We start from the raw sequence: 24792 nt of genomic DNA on the forward strand, positions 1-24792 counted from the left end.
GATGATGAGTGTGCTTCCCCAGGACTGGCAGAGCCCAAGATTATCATTCATAATAAGAACTGCTCTTTAAGCATGTGCCATGTTCCAGGCCCACTGCTAGTGATCATTTCATCCTCACAACAACCCTATGAGAGAAGGGCTGTCATTGCTTTGACAGGTGAGGACACCAGGCCTCCAGGAGGTCTCATATCAAATGCAGTGCAGGTGACAGAGGTGACAGAGCTGGGTCCCAGCCCACAGCTGCAACCTTCCAAGCCAAGGCCTGCAAAATAAAACCCCAAGGACTGACAACAGGCCTGCCCTTCTCTCAGCACATGCCCCAGACAAGGAGACTTAAGCCATTTTTCCTCAAAGGCTGGTGGAAGGTAGCTGCAAACACCTTGAGACCTTGTCACCTGACAAAACATTATTTTTAAATGTTATATAGTTGATTTGATATGATTTGGATCTGTGTCCCCACCAAATCTCAAGTTGAATTGTAATCCCTGGTGTTGGAGGTGGAGCCTGGTGGGAGGTGACTGGACCACTGGAGAGGAGTTCTTATGAATGGGTTAGCACGATCTCCTCAGTGCTGTTCTCCTGATAGTGAGTTATTGTGAGATCTGGTTGTTTAAAAGTGTGTAGCACCTCCCCTTCTCTTTCTTCCTCCTGCTTCTGCCATGTAAGATGCCTGCTCCCACTTTACCTTCAGCCATGACTAAAAATTGTTTGAGGCCTCCCCAGAAGCAGAAGTCACTATGCTTCCTGCACAGCCTGCAGAACTGTGAGCCAATTAAACCTCTTTTCTTTATAAATTACCCAGTGTCAGGTGTTTCTTTATAGCAATGTGAGAACAGACTAGTACAGGAATACTTTGTTCAAAAGCTTTCTTATGCTTAAGTTCATATAGGAAACCAACGTTGGGCTGCTCTGGTTAGAGATGAGAGCAAGGGTGACCTGAGGTGGTCTGAGACTCCCTGGGCTCCCAGAGAACCATTTGAAGGCCCGTATTTTGTATGTTGGCGCTCATTATGAGAGATACTGGAGGGCCACAGTGCCTATGGCTCTGTGGCTTTGGGTTCCAATGAATGAGCTAGGATTCTGGCTGACTTGCTCCTGCGTAGGCAAGCTGGGCAGGGTTGTAAGATTCCAGGCCTAACGCATGGCTTGGGTGCTGCTGTCAGGTCCCCCTGAGTGGGTACCACCTGCTTCACCTCCCTGGCCAGGCTCTAGTGGTCATGACTTGGCATTCTCAGGGTAGGAAACTTACATTCATCCTCTATTTAGTGAGTTTTACTCTACAAAGATATATGAATTATAAAGTCAAAACCTACAGCAACTCTCCCTTTTTTCCTTCCTATTATAGAAGACATCATGTGAGTTTCTGAATAAACAAAAGTATTATACAAGCTCAAGTTTACATCTCGGTGGAAGATCAACAGCTGACCAGCATCTGGGACCCCGCAGGCAGGGCTGGCTAGGATGCCCCTCAGTTGGGCTACCCATTAAACCGACCTCCTTCTCATGGATCTCAGGGATCACACGACCCCTCAGGGAGCTGACCATGTGCGCAATATTCTTGCCAAACCACTGGAACTCCTGGTAGATGCAGGGATCCCCAAAGCCATTGTCAGGCTGATGGGTGTCCGGCAGGGGTGCAGCTGCTCTTCTCTGGGAGAGGGCGCGAAGGGGCAGCCCTGCCTCGCCCCCAGACCATGGATGTGATCAGGGATGCGACCCAGCAAGTTGCGCAGGCGCGAGACGCGCGCAGCGGCCACAGGCACCTGCGCATTGAACGCCACCGGAAGATGGCGTCCAACGCCCCCACTGAGACATTGACGACAGTGGTGATACGGTTACCGGACAGCACGAGCGTGTTTCTGGGCCACCCCTTGAATATACAGGTTGTTGGTCGTCTGTGAGAGGTCGATGGCCAAGGCACTGGACAGGAGGGCCCCGGGAGTGTGGTCACCCAGGCAGAAGGTCGGCGGCCAGCAAGGACGAGGTGTGCATCTTTCTGCAGTGCTCAGCTCACTGACGCTCTCAACCGTCAATGGGCGGGTTCATTCAGCAAGCAGCCGCTGCAGAGTCTTCCTAAGGAGTCTGCGGGAGAGAAGACGGGTCACTATCTTGGAGCCATAAGTCCTGCCCGCCCTGGGCTCTGGTTTCCGTGGCAGGCAGGAATCAGCAGTGCCTGGTCTTGGGAAAAACCCAACCTGACTTCTTGGCTTCCCTGCCCAGACTCACCCAGTTACACACCCACAACTGCCACCGGCCCAACTGCAGCCCTCGTTGAAAAGTATGCATTTAATTTTGTTGAGCATTTAAAAGAAAACTTGGTAATCTCCTCCCTATTTCTTACAGAGTTTAAAATGCAGTTCACTATCTCCTCTAAGCACAAATAGAAGAAAATCCATTTCTTCTGCCATATTAGATATTAAATTCAGAACAAAACTACTGGAAATAGAAGTTTTTAGCATCGGAGTGCATCTTAATGGAAATGCCCTGTCTGTAAAACTGTAGGATGGGATACATCCCAGTTGCCTGGAATCCTTTAATGACTACCTAAACAGTTCTAGGAGATTTAAGCCCCAAAGGCCAAATGAAGAACTCCCAAAAAAAAAACAGTCTAGAAGTCAAAGGAGATAATGTCCTCAACTACTTGGAAGGCTTTACCGATTTTTCAAGAGACATCCATGTCTCCATAAAAGCCAATGCAGTGACTAATCACTCTCAAGTGTCTAAAGAGTTCCTCACTCATGACTGATGTTACTGTTACTATTTAGGATTCGTGATTCACCAAACCACAGCCTAGAGACTTCAGAGGGAGCATGATTCTGCCAACATCTTGATTCTGAGCTTATAGCCTTCATAACTGTGAGAGAATAAATGTCTCTGTTTTAAACCACCTGGCTCATAGTGCTTTGTTATTGCAGGCCTAGGAAACTAAATTGCCTCTCTCCTGTTTCACTCATGAAAGCATACCTCAATGCAAGCAAATAAGAGAGACAATATTATAGGAACAACTTTGAATTCACTCCTAAACTACAAAACCATTTCCCAAACCTACGTTACATGTTATCTGTAACAAATTACTTCCAACACACTTCCCAACCAATCACAGTACACTCAAGCAACCAACTATTCGGGCTAGGAACTGTTCATCTCACCCAACACTTTCATTTGCCTGGAGAAATGAAGACCCAAAGAGGCCAAACAGCTCACCAAAGGTGACACAGCAACTTGACTGTGTGTTTCTTCTCGCAGCTAGCACGCTTTGTTCTAGGCAAGTTTTTGAGCACAGGTAGAAAAAAGAAAACTGGAGGCACGTAAAGGTTGTCTCATTTTTCTTATATCAGTCCTCAGACTTCGCCTTCTGGCTCCAGTTTAAATCACTTCATGCAGGATGGCTGAAGCCTGAAACTTCCATAAGCAATTCTGTTTGTAACTCTGACTTTGAAGGCTGATATAGGGACCCATTTAGCCTACTGGACAAACTGAATGACTGTTTAGTGTATGGAGATTAGGATGTAATACAATATCCATGTCAGAGCATAGACCATGGACAAAAGAGGAAGAGCATCAGTGCTTTGATATTACCATTAAGTGGCTCAGATTGATTTTTATTTAACCCTATTTGGATAGAAAGACCAATGGTGAATCCATCAAGAGACCTGAATTATCATTTTCAAGTGAGTGGTTTCTCTGCATCTCAAGGGTCCTATACAGTCCTCAAAAGTAGCCGAGATCAAATGTCAAAAATTGGAACATGAGAAATTTATAAGTGCAATTAACTAATATCTTGAGTCTGTAAAGATGTGCTCCCAGTTAAGATGCCCTTCCAAAAAGATGGCTTTGTTGACATAGATTTCTCAGTATAATGATCCTATTTGCTTCCTACCTGTCTCAGTGCTAATTTACTTTTCATTCATGTTCCTGAAAATCATAAATCTCCTTTTTGTTTTGTTGTTGTTGTGGTGGTGGTTGTTGTTTTTGAGACAGAGTTTTGCTCTTGTTGCCCAGGTTGAAGTGCAATTGCGCAATCTCTACTCACTGCAACGTCTGCCTCCTGGGTTCAAGCGATTCTCCTGCCTCAGCCTCCCCCCAGGTAGCTGGGGTTAGAGGTGCCCACCACCACGCCCAGTTAATTTTTTGTATTTTTAGTAGAAATGGGGTTTCACTATGTTGGCCAGGCTGGTCTTGAACTCCTGACCTCAAGTGATCCACTCTCCTTGGCCTCCCAAAGTTCTGGGATTACAGGCGTAAGCCACCAAGCCCAGTCAAATCTCCTACTTTTTAGACATAACCAACAGAGTTGGAAGAAACTAACTCCTCTGCCAGTAAAAAGTTCCCATTCACCCTTCTTAGAAAGGAATTGGAGATTCACATAAGTCAGCTAAACTTTCAAAAGACACTTCAAAGGGGACCCAAATACTTACCAAGGAATCTAATACTAAATTTTGCATCTAAAAATATGAGTTACAGCAGAATAACCTCCCTGAGACATTAGAAGAGGAAATAGTCAGGGAGCACTGCTGGGAGATGTCCAGCTGTAGCCTAAAGGGCTGCAGTGGTATTCATAGGGGAGAAAGTAAACTAGTAAACTGAGAATAGAACTGGGAGGAAGCAAAGAGGATCCTAGATAATTGCTTTTAATGAAGCAAAATGTCAGAGGGCTGAACTGGATTAAAGATATGATGAGGTATTTTTCTTAATGCAAATAGCTGACTCATATATAGATTAAATCAGAAGGGTGATTTGAGGTCTGTCAAAAAATCTCTCAAAACCACTTACCTCATAATTGTTCCTATTACTTTTTTTAGCCTGTAAATGTGCCTGCCCTTCCCACAATCTGTAAGAAACAGTCTCAAACACACGTGTTACCTGCAGTATTACTATGATTGATTGGATAAATAGTGGACACTTGATGCAAGACCAGGCAATCTATTGTCTAGCCAGCACCCAATTACAATACTTCCTCAAGAATTTAAATAAAGAGAAATCCCAGCTGTACTCAGTGGGTAGAACATAATCTAACTAAAGGGCCAAGTAGATGGATGGACTCTGACTGAGCTTGCCATTTCGACGCAGACAAATGTATGAATAGACTGATGTGCAGAAAAAGAATGGAGCAACATAGAGAAAGAGGCAGATACTTAAGACCTTAAGACCCTGTGGTCCAAGAAAGAGTGAGAAAGTCACAGGGAGAGTACCCGTCTTAGGTAACTGATGGCACAGCAATCCTCAGTCACATCCCCAGTGACATACCTATAAATACTTTGTCTCCGTGTGGTTTCTGTATCCTTTTGTCAAATATCCTTTTGTCAAGTTTTGGCTAGAACAGCACTCTTAGTTATTCCTCCTATTTTCAGAAGACCCCCATGTGGGCAGAATTGTCTTCTAGAGAAAAATACAACTCTGGAAAAAGAATGCTAAGAACAAATTATCAAATTCTACTCTAAAATAAAATGCATGTGCATATTCACATCTGTCATTTGCATATAAAACAGTATAAAATATTAGACTCATTGCCATTAAATCAGACAAGCTTAACTGTTGCCTTTGAGAACCCTACAGTTAGCTTCACCATAAATAACAATTGCTCATAATAATCTAAACCCCCACTGATATATATAATCTTTATATAAAGATATGTGTATCTTTATATATGTATATCTAACTATATATAAATCTGATATATAGTTATATATTATATATAATATATAAAGATTATATATGTATATGTCTTTTTATTTCTCTTCTTTTTCCTTCAAAACAATGAAGAACATTCTGAATTTTACAGTGATATCTATCTGTTTATACAAGATAAATTCTATATGAGAAAAGTTGAATGGGCAAAATAAAGACAATTTCATCATTTTTACAAAATACAAAGAAAAGTGAATCATTTTTTCCCTGAACCTTCAGTGGAAGGCAAGATTCAAAAAGAAAAAATATAGTGTGAAGAGAACATTTTAAAATGATTTTTGGCTGCAACTTGCAGAATTACATTTAAAAAAAAAAAAAAGAAAACATAACCAGAGACCTAGATTATCAGGCTGGTGTCTTTAGGTTTTACATGAAGACCCAAAGATAATCACTCTAATAAAATCATATGTAAATAACATTATTCAAAACCATACTCAAAATACCATCATACCAACAAAATAAACAGTAAGAATTTACTTTTTTTCATCTTCATCAGAAGAGTAAAAATCTGTAGAATGAAATAAACATTAAAAAGCCAGCAATAGCATTCTACACAGACCACAGCAGTCTGACAGGCTGTCATTGCTTATGCAGCACAAACCCTGCTATCAAGATAGTTTAATGCAAAGCAGTCCTTTCCAGAGAACCTGGAAAACTATAATCACAATTCAAACCAGCTTTTAAAAAAAAACAATAAAAAAGTGTTAAGGATTTTCAATGTATTCTCACCTTTAAAGACATTTCTCTTGTTTCAACAGAAGAGATGCCTTTGTGGTTGATTTCACAGCTTACTTTAGTAAGTTTCTTTTGTGGATGAAGAGAGCTTCAAATTACTGTAATAAAGACTGTAATGACAGCACGTCCAGAAATAATTAAGTCTTGTCAACAGATCTTTCTGGAAAAGAGGGTGTTTATGTTAACTCTGGTTACAAGAATTCTGAGTCCAATGGGCAGAAAGGGTTCATTCATTCATATGGGTATGTATACATAAATAGTCCTGAGTGGCATATTTAACTCTGAAACAGAAAATGACAAAAAGATTTGTGAGGAATGAGAAGCCCAAATGCTGATGTGGAAACTGTATCTCTAGTATTTCATGGGTAAGCTTATGTAGTGTGATGATTAAGATCTTAAGGCAGAAAAGAGTTTGGATACCAGCTGTGTAATTTTGGGCATGGGAGTTAGCCTATCCAGTTTCCTCATCTATAAAATCAACATAAGAGGACCTATCCCAGGGAGTTATTTGGAAATTAGGTAAACTAGCCAGGTGCAGTGGCTCATGCCTATAATCCTAGCACTTTGGGAGGCTGAGGGGGGGGCGATCACTGAGGTCAGGAGTTCGAAACCAGCCTGGCCAACATGATGAAAACTCGTCTCTATTAAAAATGCAAAAATTAGCCAGACATGGTGGTGCGTGCTGTAATCCCAGCTACTCGGGAGGCTGAGGCATGAGAATCACTTGAACCTAGGAGGCGGAGGTTGCAGTGAGCCAAGATCATGCCACTGAACTCCAGCCTGGGTAACAAAGCAAGACTCTGTCTCAAAAAAAAGAAAAGAAAAGAAAAGGAAAAAGGAAAAGAAATTAGGTAAACTAAAGTAGATAAATCATTTATCACAGAGACTTACAATAAGTACTGGATAAATCATTGTGATGGTGATGATGACAATGGTGATGAAGATATCACTTTCATGTGCCTTGGCATTGTGAATCCAATAAGGATTCATATGGTTGTGTCTTTGCTCAAGTTTAGTCCACACATTAATTTTACCATGTTTTCATTATTATCCCCCTGTGTTCCACAAGTTCTTTCCCATGATATTTAGTATGGGGCAGCCATTGTTTCTTTGTATATAGTACTTAATCTTTAAACTACAAATTCTTTGTATATAATTCTTAGTTTTTAAACCTACAAGCACATGAATTTCTCTTTAAATAGAGTGCCTAAAATAGTTTTCTTCCCCATCAGACTCTGTAAATGTGACCTACTCACTTTACTTGCTGGTATAGGAATGACCTGTGTTTGTCAGCAGTTCTTTAAATCTAACACCACTTTTTGTGTTCTTTGGCATGTCAAGACTTTAATGGACAGCCACATTTCAACTGGAGTCCAACTGAATACAAATTCTCTAATTATGCAAAAAAAAAACCATGATACTTCCTATGTAACACCACTGAACATTACTCCTGACCATTAAATTATGTCATGGTTACTACTGTTCATCCTACACTAGCAAGCATTAGGTTCAAATGGTGGACAAGAAGAGCTTGTTAAGCTAAATTAAATTAGATTATAAAGATAGCATGGAACAGTAATGTTTTAGAATGCCTTTGTACAGTCTGTTCCAGCATACTGAGACCATGTCTGGTGCTGCATGATGAAGCTTCCTTCATCTGGAAGCACCTAGACATGAAAAACATTTCATAGGAAAGCATGATGCCACATGATTTAGTCTAGTCTATTCCCAAAAGTTACAGACTGAAAAGAACAAAAACATGAGCAGTTTTTCAGTCTTACATGTTACTCTATCTAATATCACATGAATTTTTACATATTTACTACCCTGTAATTAGTCTGTTCATAAATAATTAAGCCCATCTCTCTACTCAAATGAAAAAGTAAATGTTTTCATGTAATGTCATTATTTTGCATCGTCTTGGCTTCAAAAGGAGGTCAATTTTTCACCAAGAGAAGAGTCTTGACATGACACCTATGAAGCTTAACCACTGGTGAACCATGGATGTGGTCCCCTCTACTCTGTAGGAATTGCTTAAGGGAGGGAACCTCAGCAGCTGATGGTTGAAAATCAGTTCAGCTAATATTCAATTATTCCTCAAGATTATGCTAAACTGGCCAGGCTTAGTGGCTTGCGCCTGTAATCCCAACACTTTGCGAGGCCAACACAGGAGGATCACTTAAGCCCAGGAATTCAAGACCAACCTGGAAACAAAGTGAGACCTCATCTCTTTAAGAAGTTAAAAATTTAGCTGGCCATGGTGGCATGCACCTACAGTCCCTGCTACTCAGAAGGCTGTGGTGAAAGTATTGCTTGAGCCCAGGAGGTTGAGGCTACAGTGAGCTATGATTTCACCACTGTACTCCAGCCTGAGTGAAAGAGCAGAATTCTGTCAAACATATATATATTTATGTTTGACATATATGTGTGTGTGTATATATATTTGACCCCCAAGTCATATATATATATATATATATATATATATACACCACAAGTCCACCATCAGGCAAGAATTATTCATGTTCCTGCTATATAAGAAATATGCTCATCTCCATCCAGTGACCCCCAAGTCTTATCCAAACACAACATCAGGTTGGAAGCCCATATAATAGGTATAAACCACAGATCTTCTTGATCCAGAAACCTATGAATGAAGAAGGCAATATAGCTACCTCACACACACACAGCATGCAGTTGTGAAACAGGGACGAGATAATTACAATAAACATTCCAACTCAAAAAGCAGAAAATGAGAGACATGTAACAGTCACTGATCTATAGCAAGTCTGAAATCCTGCTGGGAAAATGTTTCCAGGTCCTTCCACTTTTGAAATTGTAAATATTTCTTGATTTTACTCTGTTTCTGTCCCCTGAATGTGACTCAACACTTCATTTTTAAAAATTGTTATTATTTATTAGAGACAGTCTCCCTCTGACACCCAGTCTGATCATAGCTCACTGAAGCCTTGAACTCCTGGCCTCAAGTGATCCTCCTGCATCAACCTCCAAGTAGCTAGAACTACAGGTGCGCGCCACCACATCCAGTTAATTTTTTTTTTTCGAGAGAGAGATAATGTCTCACTATGTTGCTCAGGCTGATCTCAAACTGCTGGCTTCCAGCAATCCTCCCACCTTTATCTCCCAAAATACTGTGATTACAGATATGTGCTACCACATGTGGCCTCAGTTCGGTGTTATCCGTGGATCTTGGTTCCACCATCTACAAAATCCTTCCTTTCCATCAACTTCCTTGGCCACTTCTAAAGAGCTCACTGGAAAATAGATTAAGAAAAAATTTTAACCTGATTACTGGTCATAAAAATTGGAAACCTAAAGGCCTTCTAACATTTGGTATTGCTCTATCTCTTTTATTTCAGACAAATGGCCCTTATGCTAGTACAGCCTTCTCAAAAATGTTGTGGGTTTCTAATATCCTTCGTTATTTTATTCCCTGTATCTAAAGCCATTCTCTAAGAACAATTCTAGTTATCTCCAGTCTTTAGAGGGATTCTTATGTCAGACTGCTGCGGGTCATGACCTTAAGATTCCTAAAAGTCCTAGAGTATAGAAGAGAGGATAGATTGGGTATCAACCTGATTCTTTCAGAAGTCTTAGTGAAACACTATGTGGCTGCTTTCTTGATTTGGACTTTACTCTGACTCCATTACTTATTGGCAGCAATTGACCATTACCTCCTTCCCCCAAACTTCACCTCACTCTGAGAATATGTTACTGACTGCAGAAACTAGACATGAGAAACAATTTTATTTTCCAATACTACAAGTGATTATTTTACAAACCAACTCACCATTTTTTAAAGTCTTTTATAATAGTTTTTTCACCATTTTTCCAGTCTCGCACCACCACTCCGTTCTAAAGAAATGCCACGTACTTCAGGTATTTTTTGAAATACCCCATTTCTGGATACCAATTTCTGTACTGGTTCCCTTTGATTGTACAGCAGACCACCCAAAAAATTCAGTGGCTTAAAATAACAACTGTTTATTCTCACAATTTGTGTCTTGGCTGGCTGGATCTGCTGACCACAGCTAAGCTTATTCATGTGTCTAGGGGTCATCTGTTGAGGCTAAGAAGCTTAGGGGTGAAATAACTGGGCTTGAAGAATGTGGTATATTGTGCTAAGGGCCCCCATGTCCACGTCCCTTTCCGTGTAATTGAATAGTGCTTCTATTGGGTCATACAACTTACTTTGGCCAATAGAAGTTGAAGTAACAATGTGCAAGTCTGAGCCTGTGACTCAAAAAACTTTGTGTATTTCTGCTCACTTTCTTGTCCTTTATCATTCCCATGAATAAAACATGCTACAGGTGACCCACTGGTCCTAGAGGAAGATGAGAGACATGTGGAAGATGAGAGGAAGATGAGAGAGCCTATGTGACTCCAGCTGAGCCCAGCCTTGGTTAGTCATTCCATACCCAAAGATGTCCATACCCTAGTCCCCAGAGCTGGTGAATGTGTTAGCATCTATGACAAAAGGGGAATTGCAGATGTGATTAAGATAATGGATCTTAATCCTTGAGACAGGGAGATTATCTCTGATTATTCAGGTGCAGTTTAATCACAGGAGTCCTCTAATGCAGAGAAACTTTTCCAGCTGTAGTTAAAAATGTGACAACAAAAGAAGTGTCAGAGAGATGGAACACAGAGGATTTGACCTGCTGTTGTGGCTTCAAATGGGGAAATGAATCCTCTCCTAAAACCTCCAGAAAGGAACACAGCCCTGTTGACACCTTGATTCTAGCCCAGTGAGTCCCATGGCAGACTTCTTTAAGATAACACACTGTAAGATAAAAAATTTGTGTTGTTTAACCTACTAAACTTGTGGTAAGTTACTATGACAGCAAGTATATTAATACATTTCCATATTTTCCTGAGGCCTAAAAATTTGGATTCATTGAGTTGCCTTTGTAAATGGTTGACTATTTTATGAATCACTTTCCTTTAAATATCAACCTTATTTTTAAATTTTTTCACATCATTTTTATTTGCTATTTTTACCAATATTTATCCCATGATTCTTTAAAAGCATAGAAAATTATAAAATGGAAAAATTAATTTTCCAACCTCCAATTTTGGCACTCAAAACAAACCATTGTTTATAATTTATTTCTATTTGTCTATGCACCTATATATGCAAGAATATGTGTGTGTTTGTGTACATATACATATTTATTTATATCATTTGTATTTATATAAGCAAGGCTATGTATGTGTTTGTGTACATATACATATTTATTTATATCATTTGTATTTACATAAACAAAACCATTCTATAAACGGGAACAGACTGTGGTAAGATTCTTATACTATTCATGAAGTAGTATGAAGTATAGCCTACAGTACCTTAGATGTACCACACTTTTCTAACTAAATGGAAAAGAGGACTCACGTTATCAACATATGCATATATATATATATCCCTCTGTTTTTAAAAAAATAGAATTTCATTTTTTAATTTTAAAATTAGCTTTTGCTACAATAAATAATATTACAGTGTATTTTACATTTAAATAGGGCAGAACAATTATTTGAAAATGTATTTAAAGAAATTATAGCTGAAAATTCTTCAAAATTGATAAAAAGTATCAATCCACAAGCTTTTTGAGCTCTACAATCTCAAAACAGAATAAAGACAAAAAAACACACCTATTCAAGCATAATATTCAGATTGCTGAGGAAAACAAAACAAAACAAAACAAAAGATAAACAGCAAATTTTAAAAGCAGATTTGCTGCTTTTAAACAGAGTCCAAAAAAGGGCACATTATATCCAGGGTTAGTCTATGTAAATAATAGCCAGCTTGTTATCTGAAACAAGGAAGGACATAGAAAAATGCAACATCTTTACAGCAATAAATGAAAAATAAAATGCTTAGCCTAGGATGCTATATCAAGAGAAAATATCCTTTAAAAGCAAAAATAAAATAAAGATTTTTCAAAGTAACAACAGCAGAATGACTCTTCAGCAGACTTGCACTAGGAGAAATGCTAAAAGATGTTCCTTAGGCTGAAGAGAAATGATACCAGACATAACCTTAGTTCCACAGGAAGATACAGAGATCACTGCAAAGTATGTGTGTGTGTGCGTGTGTGTGTGTGTGTGTGTGTGTGTGTGCAATTTTTTTAGATTGGTTGCTTTAAAACAAGCTTGTCCAACCTGTGGCCCATGGGCCACATGCAACCCAGGACAGCTTTGAATGGGGTCTGACACAAATTCATAAACTTTCTTAAAACATTATGAGATTTTTGGTAATTTTTTTAGTTCATCAATTATCACTAATGTTAGTGTATTTTATGTGTGGCCCAAGACAGTTCTTTTCCCAGTGTGGCCCAGGGAAGCCAAAAGATTGGACACTCCTGCTTTCACAGAAACTATCAACAGAGTAAACAGGCAACCTATAGAATGAAAACTTTTTGCAAACGATGCATCTGACAAAGGTCTAATAACCAGCATCTATAAGGAACTTAGACAAATTTACAAGAAAAACACAACCCCATTAAAAAGTGGGCAACGGACATGAACAGACGTTTTTCAAAAGAAGGTACACATGTGGCAAACAAACATATCAAAAAAAACTCAACATCCTTGATCATTAGAAAAATACAAATCAAAACCACAATGAGACACCATCTCACATAAGTCAGAATGGCTATTACTAAAAAGTCAAAAAATAACAGGTCCTGGCAAGGTTGTGGAGAAAAAGGAATGTTTTTACACTGTTGGTGGGAGTATAAATTAATTCAACTATTGTGGAAAACAGTGTGGTGATTCCTCAAACACCTAAAAACAGAACTACCATTCAACCCAACAATCCCATTACTGGATATATACCCAAAGGAATATAAATCGTTTTATTATGAAGACACATGCACACATATGTTCATTGCAGCACTATTCACAATAGCAAAGACATGGAATCAACCTAAATGGCCATCAATAGTAGACTGTATAAACAAAATGTGGTACATATACACCATGGAATACTATGCAGCCATAAAAAAGAATGAGATTGTGTCCTTTGCAGGGACATGGATTGAGCTGGAGGCCATCATTCTTAGCAAACTAACAGGAACAGAAAACCAAATACCACATGTTCTCACTTATAAGTGAGAGCTAAATGACGAGAATATATGGACACATAGAGGAGAACAACACACACTGGGGCACACTGAAGGGTGCAGGATGGAGGGTGGGAGGAGGGAGAGGATCAGAAAAATTAACTAATGGATACTAGGCTTAATACCTGTGTGATGAAATAATCTGTACAACAAACCCCCATGACACGAGTTTAACAATACAACAAATCTGCACATGTACTCCTAAAATTAAGTTTAAAAATACATAAAAATAAATTTGAAAAAGCATTGAATTAAAAGTTGCCTTTGCCATATATTATGTTATCAAATACAGGAGAACTATTTTGGAGTTTTCTATTATTTTGTAACTGATCTATTTGCATATTCCTTTCAAATACCATATTAACTTTTTTAGTGTTTTTATAGCATGTTATGAAAACATGCTATCCAAACATGGTTTCTGGTAGAGATATTCCCCCTGACATATTGTTTTCTCATAGCATTTTGGCATTTTCATTCATTTTTTTTTTTTTTTTTTTTTGAGACGGAGTCTGGCTCTGTCGCCCGGACTGGAGTGCAGTGGCCGGATCTCAGCTCACTGCAAGCTCCGCCTCCCGGGTTTACGCCATTCTCCTGCCTCAGCCTCCCGAGTAGCTGGGGCTACAGGCGCCTGCCACCTCGCCCGGCTAGTTTTTTGTATTTTTAGTAGAGACGGGGTTTCACCGTGTTAGCCAGGATGATCTCGATCTCCTGACCTCGTGATCCGCCCGTCTCGGCCTCCCAAAGTGCTGGGATTACAGGCTTGAGCCACCGTGCCCCGCCTTCATTCATTTTTCTATGTGAATTTGAGTATCATTTACCTGATTTCAAAATGTTAAATGATATTACCATTCTAATTAGTATTGTATTGAATATATGTTAACTTTGGCAAAATTGAATTTAATTCATATGAAGTGTTCTTATCCAACAACATAGTGTACCTTTCCATGGATTTAACTTTTGTTCTTATGTCCTTTATAAATAAATTTTTAGTTAATAATTTAATGTAAAAATTCTATTAAAAGATTTTATAGTTTTTGTCATATAGATCTCATATTTCTCAATAATTATAATTCCAAATATCCTATGCTTTTTAGTATGGCTAATAAAATATCTCATTTTATTTATATATTGATTGTCCATATAAAGAAAAGCTATTGACAACTTTTGTATAGTAATAGGCAACTACCTTACTATATCTCTTATTAATTCTCAGAGGACTTTCTGGTTTGTTTTGTGTTTTAACTGAAGTCTTATAGGTTTTCTATATGAACAATTTCACCATCAGCACAAATACGATATTTTATTTCTTTCACAACACTCACGGCCTCCACGCAGAAAGTGACTTAGTGCATGAAGACCATTTCGGGCACTCCTATGATTTCATCCCCAACCAATCAGAGGCATTCATAGTCTCCTGTCTCCTCAAAAACCCTAGCCTCTGAGCTTTCCGGGAGAATTCAGATTTGAGAATTATCTCCTGTCCTACCACTTGGCTGGCCATGTGAAAATTAAACTCTTTCTCTACTATAACACTGCTATCTCAGTGTATTAGCTTTTCTGTGAAGCAGACAAGAAGAACCCATTGGATGTTTACAGTCATGAACACAAAAGGCTTTAGCAAAATACTATCAAATTTAATCCAGAAATAATTTTTTTAAAAAATAGTAAATCAGGATCAAGAAATATTTATCCCAGGAATGCAAAGTTGTTTTAATATTTAAATATCAATGTACTAGACTTCCAGTTTCAGCTCCAATATGTAAGGGCCTCCATACTATTGTGAGTTTTACCTCCAGGAACCTCATCTGGTTCTCCCAGCGAAGATCAGAGAAAAACAGTTTCCTGCTTTCAGATGGAGGGATGGGTGGAGTAATCATTTTGAAATAAGCCCAGAGCACTCTGTTCTCAATAACAAAGGGCTGCCATTAAGGAAAATTACTTTACAGGAGCCTTATTTAAGTTAAGGAAAGAGTGATCAGACAACTCCAGCCCTCCCTAGCTTTCCTATCTCACGTAAGGGAATTTAAAAAAAGGCTAAGAAACTTTTCTGAAGGTTACAGACCAGGGAATCAGGTCCACTAAAAAAACTGTGATTTAATCATAAGGCTATGGAATGGTTTCCCTCCCCAGTACCTACCTACCACATCACAAGGCCTTCACTATAAAAACAGCAGATTACAGCTGAGAGAGCTGCAAGACACAGACCCTACTTAAGAAGTTTCTAGGGAAACCCAAAGACAACAGGGAAGACAAAAACAAGGACACCAAAGGAAATTGAATTTCTGATACTTACACTTACAGGAAACATTAACTACAGGCTTACTCCTAGCAGGTAAACATAAAACCTAATGCTGAAGCCCTGTTTACCTCAGCTTTTATTATCCAATATGTCACATTAGGCTTTCAACAAAAAAATTGCAAGACCCACAAAAAGACAAGGAAAAAACTCAGTCCGAAGAGATAAAGCAAGTATTAGAACTAGTCTCAGATATGACAGAAATTTTGAATTACCAGACCGAGAACTTAAAATAACCATGATTAATATGCTAAGGACTCTAATGGAAAAAATGGACAAGATGCAAAACAGATGGATAATGAAAGCAGAAAGGTGGATAAGAAATGCTAGAAATCAAAACCACTGTAACAGATATGGCAAATGCCTTTCATGAAATCATCAGTAGACTGGATACAGCTGAGGAAAAAGTGAGTGAACTAGAAGATATGTCAATAGAAACTTCCCAAACTTAAAAGAGAAAAAAAGAATTAAAAACATGGAACACAATATCCAAAAACTGTGAGGCAGAAAGATGTAGCATATATGTAATGAGAATACAAGAAAGAAGAAAGAAAGGTGGGGCAGAAGAAATATTTAAAGTAATTATGGCTGAGAATTTTCCAAAATTAATGACAAATACCAAACTACAGATCCAGGAATCTCAAAGAACACCAACCAGGATAAATAAAAAAATAAAAAATAAGAAAATACCTACGTGTAAGCATATCATTGTCAAACTGTAAAAAGTCAAAGACCAAAAGAAAAACTCAAAGAAGTCAAAGGAAAAAAAAAACTCCCTTACATATACAGAATCAAGGATAAGCATTACATTGGACTTCTGTTCAGACACTAAGCAAGAAGAGAATGGAGTGGAGTATTTACAGCATTTAAAAAAATCAGTAAGAGGCCAATCTAGAATTCTGTATCCAGTGAAGTTATCCTTCAAAGACAAAGGAGAAATAAAGACTTTCTCAAACAAAACCTAAGAAGAATTGTTGCCAGTAGATCAGCTTTGCAAGAGAGGTTAAAAGAAGTTCTTCATGCATCCCGGAAAATATATGTCAGAATCTCACATTTATATAAAGGGAAGAAGAACATTAAAGAAGGAACAAATGAAGATAAAATAAACTATTTTTTGTATTCTTAATTGATATAATACACAAGTTTGTTTAAAATAATTATGGTACCAATGTATTGGGTGATTATAACTTATGGATAAGTGAAATGAATGCCAGCAATGTTATAAAATTAGGAAGAGAAGAGTTGGAAATAATCTGTTAAAAGTTAGGTGCACTATCCATGAAATAGTACAGCATTATTTGAAAGTGGACTTAGATTAGTTGTAAAAGTATACTGCTAGCTCTAAAGCAACCACAAAAAACACATAGCAGGTGAGAATGTAAAATAGTGCATCTTCTGTGGAAAAGTTTGAAGGTTCCTCAAAAAATTAAACATAGGGTTACTACATGATTCAGCAATCCCACTCCCGGATATATACTCAAGAGAAATGAAAAAAGTCCACAAAAAAAAGTGTACATGAATGTTCATAACAGAATTACTCACAATAACCAAAATGTAGAAACAATCCAAAGGTCCATCAACTGATGAATGGATGAACAAAATGCAGTATATCCATACAATTTTTTAGTAGCCAGGTATGGTGATTCATGCCTGTAATCCCAGCAGTTTGGGAGGCCAAGATGGGCAGATCACCTGAGGTCGGGAGTTTGAAACCAGCCTGTCCATTTTTTAGTAGAGATGGTGAAACCCCCTCTCTACTAAAAATACAAAAATTAGCCAGGTGTGATGGTGCATGCCTGTAATCCCAGCTTCTTGGGGGACTGAGACACAAGAATGGCTTGAACCTGGGAGACAGAGGTTGCAGTGAGCCGCGATTGCACCACTGCACTCCAGCCTGGGCAACAGATTGAGACTTTGTCTCAAAAAAATAAAATAAAATAAATAAATATTATTTAGCCATAAAAAGGAATTAACTATTGACACACACTATAACAGAAGTAATCATTAAAATATGCTAAGTGAAAGAACCAGAGGCAAAAGGCCACACAGTATAATTCCATTTTTATGAAATGCCCAGAAGAGGAAAATCCATAGAAAAAGAAAGGATATTATTGGTTGCCAGAAACTGGCGGGAGGGAGAAACAGGGAGTGACGGCTTAATGGGTACAGGGAGTAACTACTTAATGGGAACAGAGTTGAGATTATGAAAATGTTCTGGAATTGCATAGTGATAATGGTTATATAATAATATGAACACACTAAAAACCACTTAATAGTATACTTTAAAAATCAATGTAATTCACATTTATAGAATAAAGGAGAAAAGCTATATGATCATTATGCTAGACAGAAAAAGCACTTGACAAATTCAACACTCATTAATAATAAAAACTCTCAGAAAAATAAGAATAATGAAACTTTCTACAATCTCATAAAGAAATCTATGAAAAACCTATAGTTAATATTTGACAGTGAAAGAGAAAATGCTTTCCTCCTATGATCAAGAACAAGAGTCAACATTGTGCTGGAGACCCCAATCAGTATAATAAGGCAAAAAAAAAAAAAAAAAAAGGCTGAGGAGCCGAGGGCAGGAAATGAAATAAAGGCAAACAGACTGACAAGAATAAGAAACAAGAAGTATGGAATATCATTGTGACTTGGATATAAGCAAATGTTTTTCAGACAAGACAAAAAAAAAGAAATAACCATAAGAGAAAAAAATTGAATTCAGAAAAATTTTTAAGTTCTGTTCATCCAAAGATAATGTTAAAGAAAATTAGGGGAGCCAGGCAAGGTGGCTCACACCTGTAATCCCAGCACTTTGGGAGGCTGAGGCGGGCAGATCATGAGGTCAAGAGATCAAGACAATCCTGGCCAACATGGTGAAACCCCGTCTCTACCAAAAATACAAAAATTAGCCAGGCGTGGTGGTGGGTGCCTGTAGTCTCAGCTATTCGGGAGGCTGACGCAGGAGAATCACTTGAACCCTGGAGGTGGAGTTTGCAGTGAGGCAAGGTTGTGCCCCCACACTCCAGCCTGGGCAACAGAGCGAGACTCCGTCTCAAAAAAAAAAGAAGAAAAGAAAATTAATAGGCAAACTGCAGATTGGGAGAAAAGGTTTAAAAGTATAAATCAAACAAAATATTGGTATCCTGGGTGTATAAAAAATCTTACCATTCAAAATAAAAGACAAATAACCCAGTGAAAATTTGTCTAACGTCATTAGTCACCAGCCAACTCAAACTGAAGCCATAATGAGATAGCACTACACTCCCACCAGAAAGTATAAAATTAAAATGACTGACAATTCCAAATTTTGACAAGAATGCCAAGCAATGAGAACTCTTATACCTTGTTGGGAAGAATATAAAATACTACTACTTAAAAAAAAGTTCTGACAGCTTCTTATGAAACTATATATCTTTATGATCCAGCAATTCCATTACTTGATATTTACCAACAGAAACAAAAGTTTTATCTAAACTTTATTCATACCAACTTTATTCAAATGAAAAAATTGAAACAACCTAAATGTTTGTTAACAGGAGAACAGATAGACAAATCATGGTATATCCATGCAATAAAACATGACTAAGCAATAAGAAGAAACAAAGTAATGATGCACACAACAAATGGATGAATTTCAAAAATATTATGCTGTGTGAAAGAAGACCTAAAAGAGATCACAACTTATATTAAAGATTTATGAAATTTTTTTCATAAAATTCTAAAATAGGCAAAATTAATATATGGTAGAAAAATCAGAGCACTGGTTGACTCTGCAGGGAAGAGACTGGAATTGACTGGGAAGGGACATGACGAAACTTTCTGAGATAATGGAAATATTTATTCCTGAATAGAGATTTGAGTTACATTATCCTTAATATATAGATCAATCTCTTCACTGTAGCCAGTCTCCCAACACTACTTTCACCACCCCCACACCTGTGCAGTCACACTCCTCTCCACATTCAGCCCATGTTGAGCCATCCACTCACATGGACAGCCATCTTACCCAGCTATCTCCAGTACCCTACTCTGCACCAGCATGGCTCACCAACAGAGGCCCACCTTGCTCAGCACCATCGAATGATTGTAGGGGATGTTAGGGGATAGCTTTTATATTTCAAAAGACCCCTCTATTTCATTTGAGCCTTTAATGACACTACGAGGTAGGCAGGGTGTATAATTTTAACCCATTTTACAGGTTAGGAAAATAAGACTCAGAAAAGCTAAATATCTTCTCCAAAACTGCTTGTTGGTAGGCAGGCACAGTCCAACAATATCCTAGTCTAGCATTATTTCTAACACCTTACACAGAAGTTCTCATTCCCACCTCTATCTCTGCATCCCAATTTCTGAACCAGGGGATTTGGAGCACAGAGAATCAGGCAAATTAACACAATGGGACCTGTAAACAGCCCCTGTGAGTAAGGTAGAAACCACCATAACACACGTCTCATACAGTTGTACACTCTGTGGCCGCAAAGAGCCAACAAACCATGATAATTACCTTCATGTGCTTTTGATGCACACGCCAAGTGCCAGGCTCTTGGGTCGACTTTTCCAATCATTCTCATAAGAGGAGGTGTTGGGGGATGTTTTAGATTCTTGTGGATACTATCACAACCACAAATTTGATGGCTTAAAACAATACCATATATTCTCTTACCATTCTGGAGGCAGTTCTGAAAACAGTTTGAAGGTATTAGCAGGGTCACACTCCCTCCAGAGGCTCTCTGGAATAATCCATTTCCTTTCCTTTTCTAGCTTCTAAAGCCGTGTCCCTTGGCTCATGGCTCCTTCCACCTTCAAAGCCAACAGAGTAGCATCTTCACTTTCTCTCTGCTTCTATCATTACATCACCTTCTGCCTTCTTTGTCAAATCTGTCTCTGCTCTGTCTTCACATCACCTCCTCTTCTGTCATAAAGTCTTCTGCCTTCTTCTTATAAGGAAGCTTGTGATTACACTTAGAGTCCACATGGATAATCCAGAATACTCTCACCATCTCAAGATTCTTAATTCGAACACATCTACAAAATACTTTTTGTCATATGAGGTAAAAAAAATAATAATAATAATTCATATGTTCCAGGGATTAGGACCTAGTCATTATTCAGCCTACCACAAGGACCATAGAAGCAGGGGCACATTTCTTCTTAGGATTTGTGTAGGAAAAGTTAGAATAAAGTAGATTTATTTTTCTTATCATGATTTAGATAATGCCACCAGCTAAGGCATTTCAAACAGCATTTAAGTGAGTCAAGTCCTTCTCATTCTGTTTTCCACAAAAGAATTGTTGAAATTTACCAATGAATTTTCAATAGCCTATTTCACTCAAGTAGCTTTTTCATCTCCAACTGATGCACAGAGCCAGGGAATTATCATAGAAATGGAATTATTCAGTGAAAATTAAATATATTTTCCCTTAAAATGCACTTTGAGAGGTTTGCCTACAGAGTTTTGCCCAAAGAAACAATTATTTTAAGCATGAAATTGAATGTTAACATTCTGAATATGAACAAGCTCTCTCTCTTTGTGGGTATTTGCTTTGGGGGTCTGGGGGGCAGTGTCCAAAAAACACAAAAACATGCTATTTTTCAAGTTCTTTCTAATGTTTTTTGTTATTTTATTTTGTTTATATTTTGAAAGATTCAAATAAAACAAAAGCAGAGAGAATAATATAGTAACTCCACATACCCATCACCAGCTTCCATAGTTATCAACATTCAGACACTGGTATTCTATAGACCTCCCACCACTCTTTTTCTGAATTATTTTAAAGCCAATCTGACTTCATAAAAATTTATTCTTAAATATTATCTTTTATAGCTAAAAATGGGGTCTTTAAAAATATTTCAATTGATATATAACATTACATCAATAACACATTTGGCACAATTAACAGTAATTCATTAATAGCTTTCAATACTAGTCTGTCTTCAGTTACTTTCACTGGTTTTAAAAATGTCTTTTTACAGGCCTTCAACAAAATTCAACACCCCTTCGTGCTAAAAACTCTCAACAAACTGGGTGTCGACGGAATGTATCTCAAAATAATAAGATATTTATGACAACCCAACAGTCAATATCATACTGAATGAGCAAAAACTGGAAGCATTCCCTTTGAAAACTGGCACAAGACAGGGATGCCCTCTCTCACCACTCCTATTCAACATAGTATTGGAAGTTCTGGCCAGGACAATCAGGCAAGAGAAATAAATAAAGCGTGTTGAAATAGGAAGAGAAGAAGTCAAATTGTCTCTGTTTGCAGATGACATGATTGTATACTTAGAAAACCCCATCGCCTTAGCCCAAAATCTCCTTAGGCTGATAAACAACTTCAGCAAAGTCTCAGGATACAAAATCAATGTGCAAAAACCACAAGCATCCCTGTATAACAAAAACAGGCAAACAGAGAGCCAAATCACGAGTGAACTCCCATTCACAATTGCTACTAAGAGAATAAATACCTAGGAATCCAACTTACAAGGGATGTAAAGGACCTCTTCAAGGAGAACTACAAACCACTGCTCAAGGAAATAAGAGAGGACACAAACAAGTGGAAGAACATTCCATGCTCGTGGATAGGAAGTATCAATATCGTGAAAATGGCTATACTGCCCAAAGTAATTCATAGATTCAATGCTACCCCCATCAAGCTACCACTGACTTTCTTTACAGGATTGGAAAAAAACTACTTTAAAGTTCATATGGAAACAAAAAAGAGCCTGAATTGCCAAGGCAATCCTAAGCAAAAAGAACAAAGCTGGAGGCATCATGCTACCTGACTTCAAACTATACTACAAGGCTACAGTAACCAAAACAGCATGGTACTGGTACCAAAACAGATACATAGACCAATGGAACAGTACAGAGGCCTCAGAAATAACATCACACATCTACAACCATCTGATCTTTGACAAACCTGACACAAACAAGCAATGGGGAAAAGATTCCTATTTAATAAATTGTGTTGGGAAAACTGGCTAGCCATATGCAGAAAGCTGAAACTGGACCCCTTCCTTACATCTTATGCAAAAATTAACTCAAGATGGATCAAAGACTTAAACGTAAGACCTAGGACCATGGCCGGGCCCCGTGATTCATGCCCGTAATCCCAGCACTTTGGGAGGCCAAGGCGGGCAGATCACCTGAGGTCAAGAGCTCGAGACCAGCCTGACCAACATGGAGAAACCCTGTCTCTGCTAAAAACACAAAATTAGCCAGGCGTGGTGGCACATGCCTGTAATCCCAGCTGCTAGGAAGGCTGAGGCAGGAAATTGCTTGAACCTGGGAGGTGGAGGTTGCGGTGAGCCGAGATTGCACCATTGCACTCCAGCCTGGCAATAAGAGAGAAGTTCTGTCTCAAAAAAAAAAAAAAAAAAAAAAAAAAAAAAAGATCTAGGACCATAAAAATCCTAGAAGAAAACCTGGACAATACCATTTAAGACATAGGCATGGGCAAAGACTTCATGACCAAAACACCAAAAGCAATGGCAACAAAAGCCAAAATTGCCAAATGGGATCTAATCAAACTAAAGAGCTTCTGCACAGCAAAAGAAACTCTCCCCAGAGTGAACAGGCAACCTACAGGATGGGAAAAAAATATTTGCAATCTACCCATCTGACAAAGGTCTAATATCTAGAATCTACAAAGAACTTAAGCAAATTTACAAGAAAAAGACAAACAACCCCATCAAAAAGTAGGCAAAGGATATGAACAGACACTTCTCAAAAGAAGACATTTATGCAGTCAATAGACATATGAAAAAATGCTCATCATCACTGGTCATCAGAGAAATGCAAATCAAAACCACAATGAGATACCATCTTATGCCAGTTAGAATGGCGATCATTAAAAAGTCAGGAAACAACAGATGCTGGAGAGGATGCGGAGAAATAGGAATGCTTTTACACTGTCGGTGGGAGTATAAATTAGTTCAACCATTGTGGAAGACAATGTGGTGATTCCTCAAGGATCTAGAACTAGAATTACCATTTGAGCCAGCCATCCCATTACTGGGGATATACCCAAAGGATTATAAATCATGCTGCTATAAAGACACATGCACACATATGTTTATTGTGGCACTATTCACAATAGCAAAGACTTGGAACCAACCCACATGTCCATCAATGATAGACTGGATAAAGAAAATGTGGCACATACACACCATAGAATACTATGCAGCTGTGAAAAAGGATGAGTTCATGTCCTTTGCAGGGACATGGATGATGCTGGAAATTATCATTCTCGGCAAACCATCACAAGAACAGAAAACCAAACACTGCATGTTCTCACTCATAAGTAGGAGTTGAACAATGAGAACACATGGACATAGGGAGCAGAACATCACACAATGGGGCCTGTCAGGGTGTAGAGGGCTGGGGGAGGGATAACATTAGGAGAAACACCTAATGTAGGTGACAGGTTGATGGGTGCAGCAAACCACCATGGCATGTGTATACCTATGTAACAAAACTGCACGTTCTGCACGTGTATCCCAGAACTTAAAGTGTAATATGTATATACAAATACATATATATGGTATATATATGTATACATATGTGTATATAAAGCTTTTTACAGGTAGTGTGTTCAAATCAGAATTCAAACAAGGATTTTTTTAAAATGTATTGTATCTGTAGTTATTCCTCATTTTTCATTCTGTATTTTTCTTTCTGTATCTTTTCTCCTTTTTCTTGATTATTCTTGCCAAAGGTCTACCAGCTTTGGTTTTGTTCATATTTTTATTCTATTGTATGGCTATCTGATTTAGTTTTTATTGTGGTAGAATATATGTAACATGTAATTTACCATTTTTATGTGTACAATTTAGTGGCATTAAATACATTCATGTTATGCAACTATCACCAGTACCCGTTTCCATTATTAGAAATAAACAATTTTATAAGAAGATCCAAGAAAG

The sequence above is a fragment of the Rhinopithecus roxellana genome, chromosome 11, assembly GCF_007565055.1.
Source record: "Rhinopithecus roxellana isolate Shanxi Qingling chromosome 11, ASM756505v1, whole genome shotgun sequence".
NCBI lineage: Eukaryota > Metazoa > Chordata > Mammalia > Primates > Cercopithecidae > Rhinopithecus > Rhinopithecus roxellana.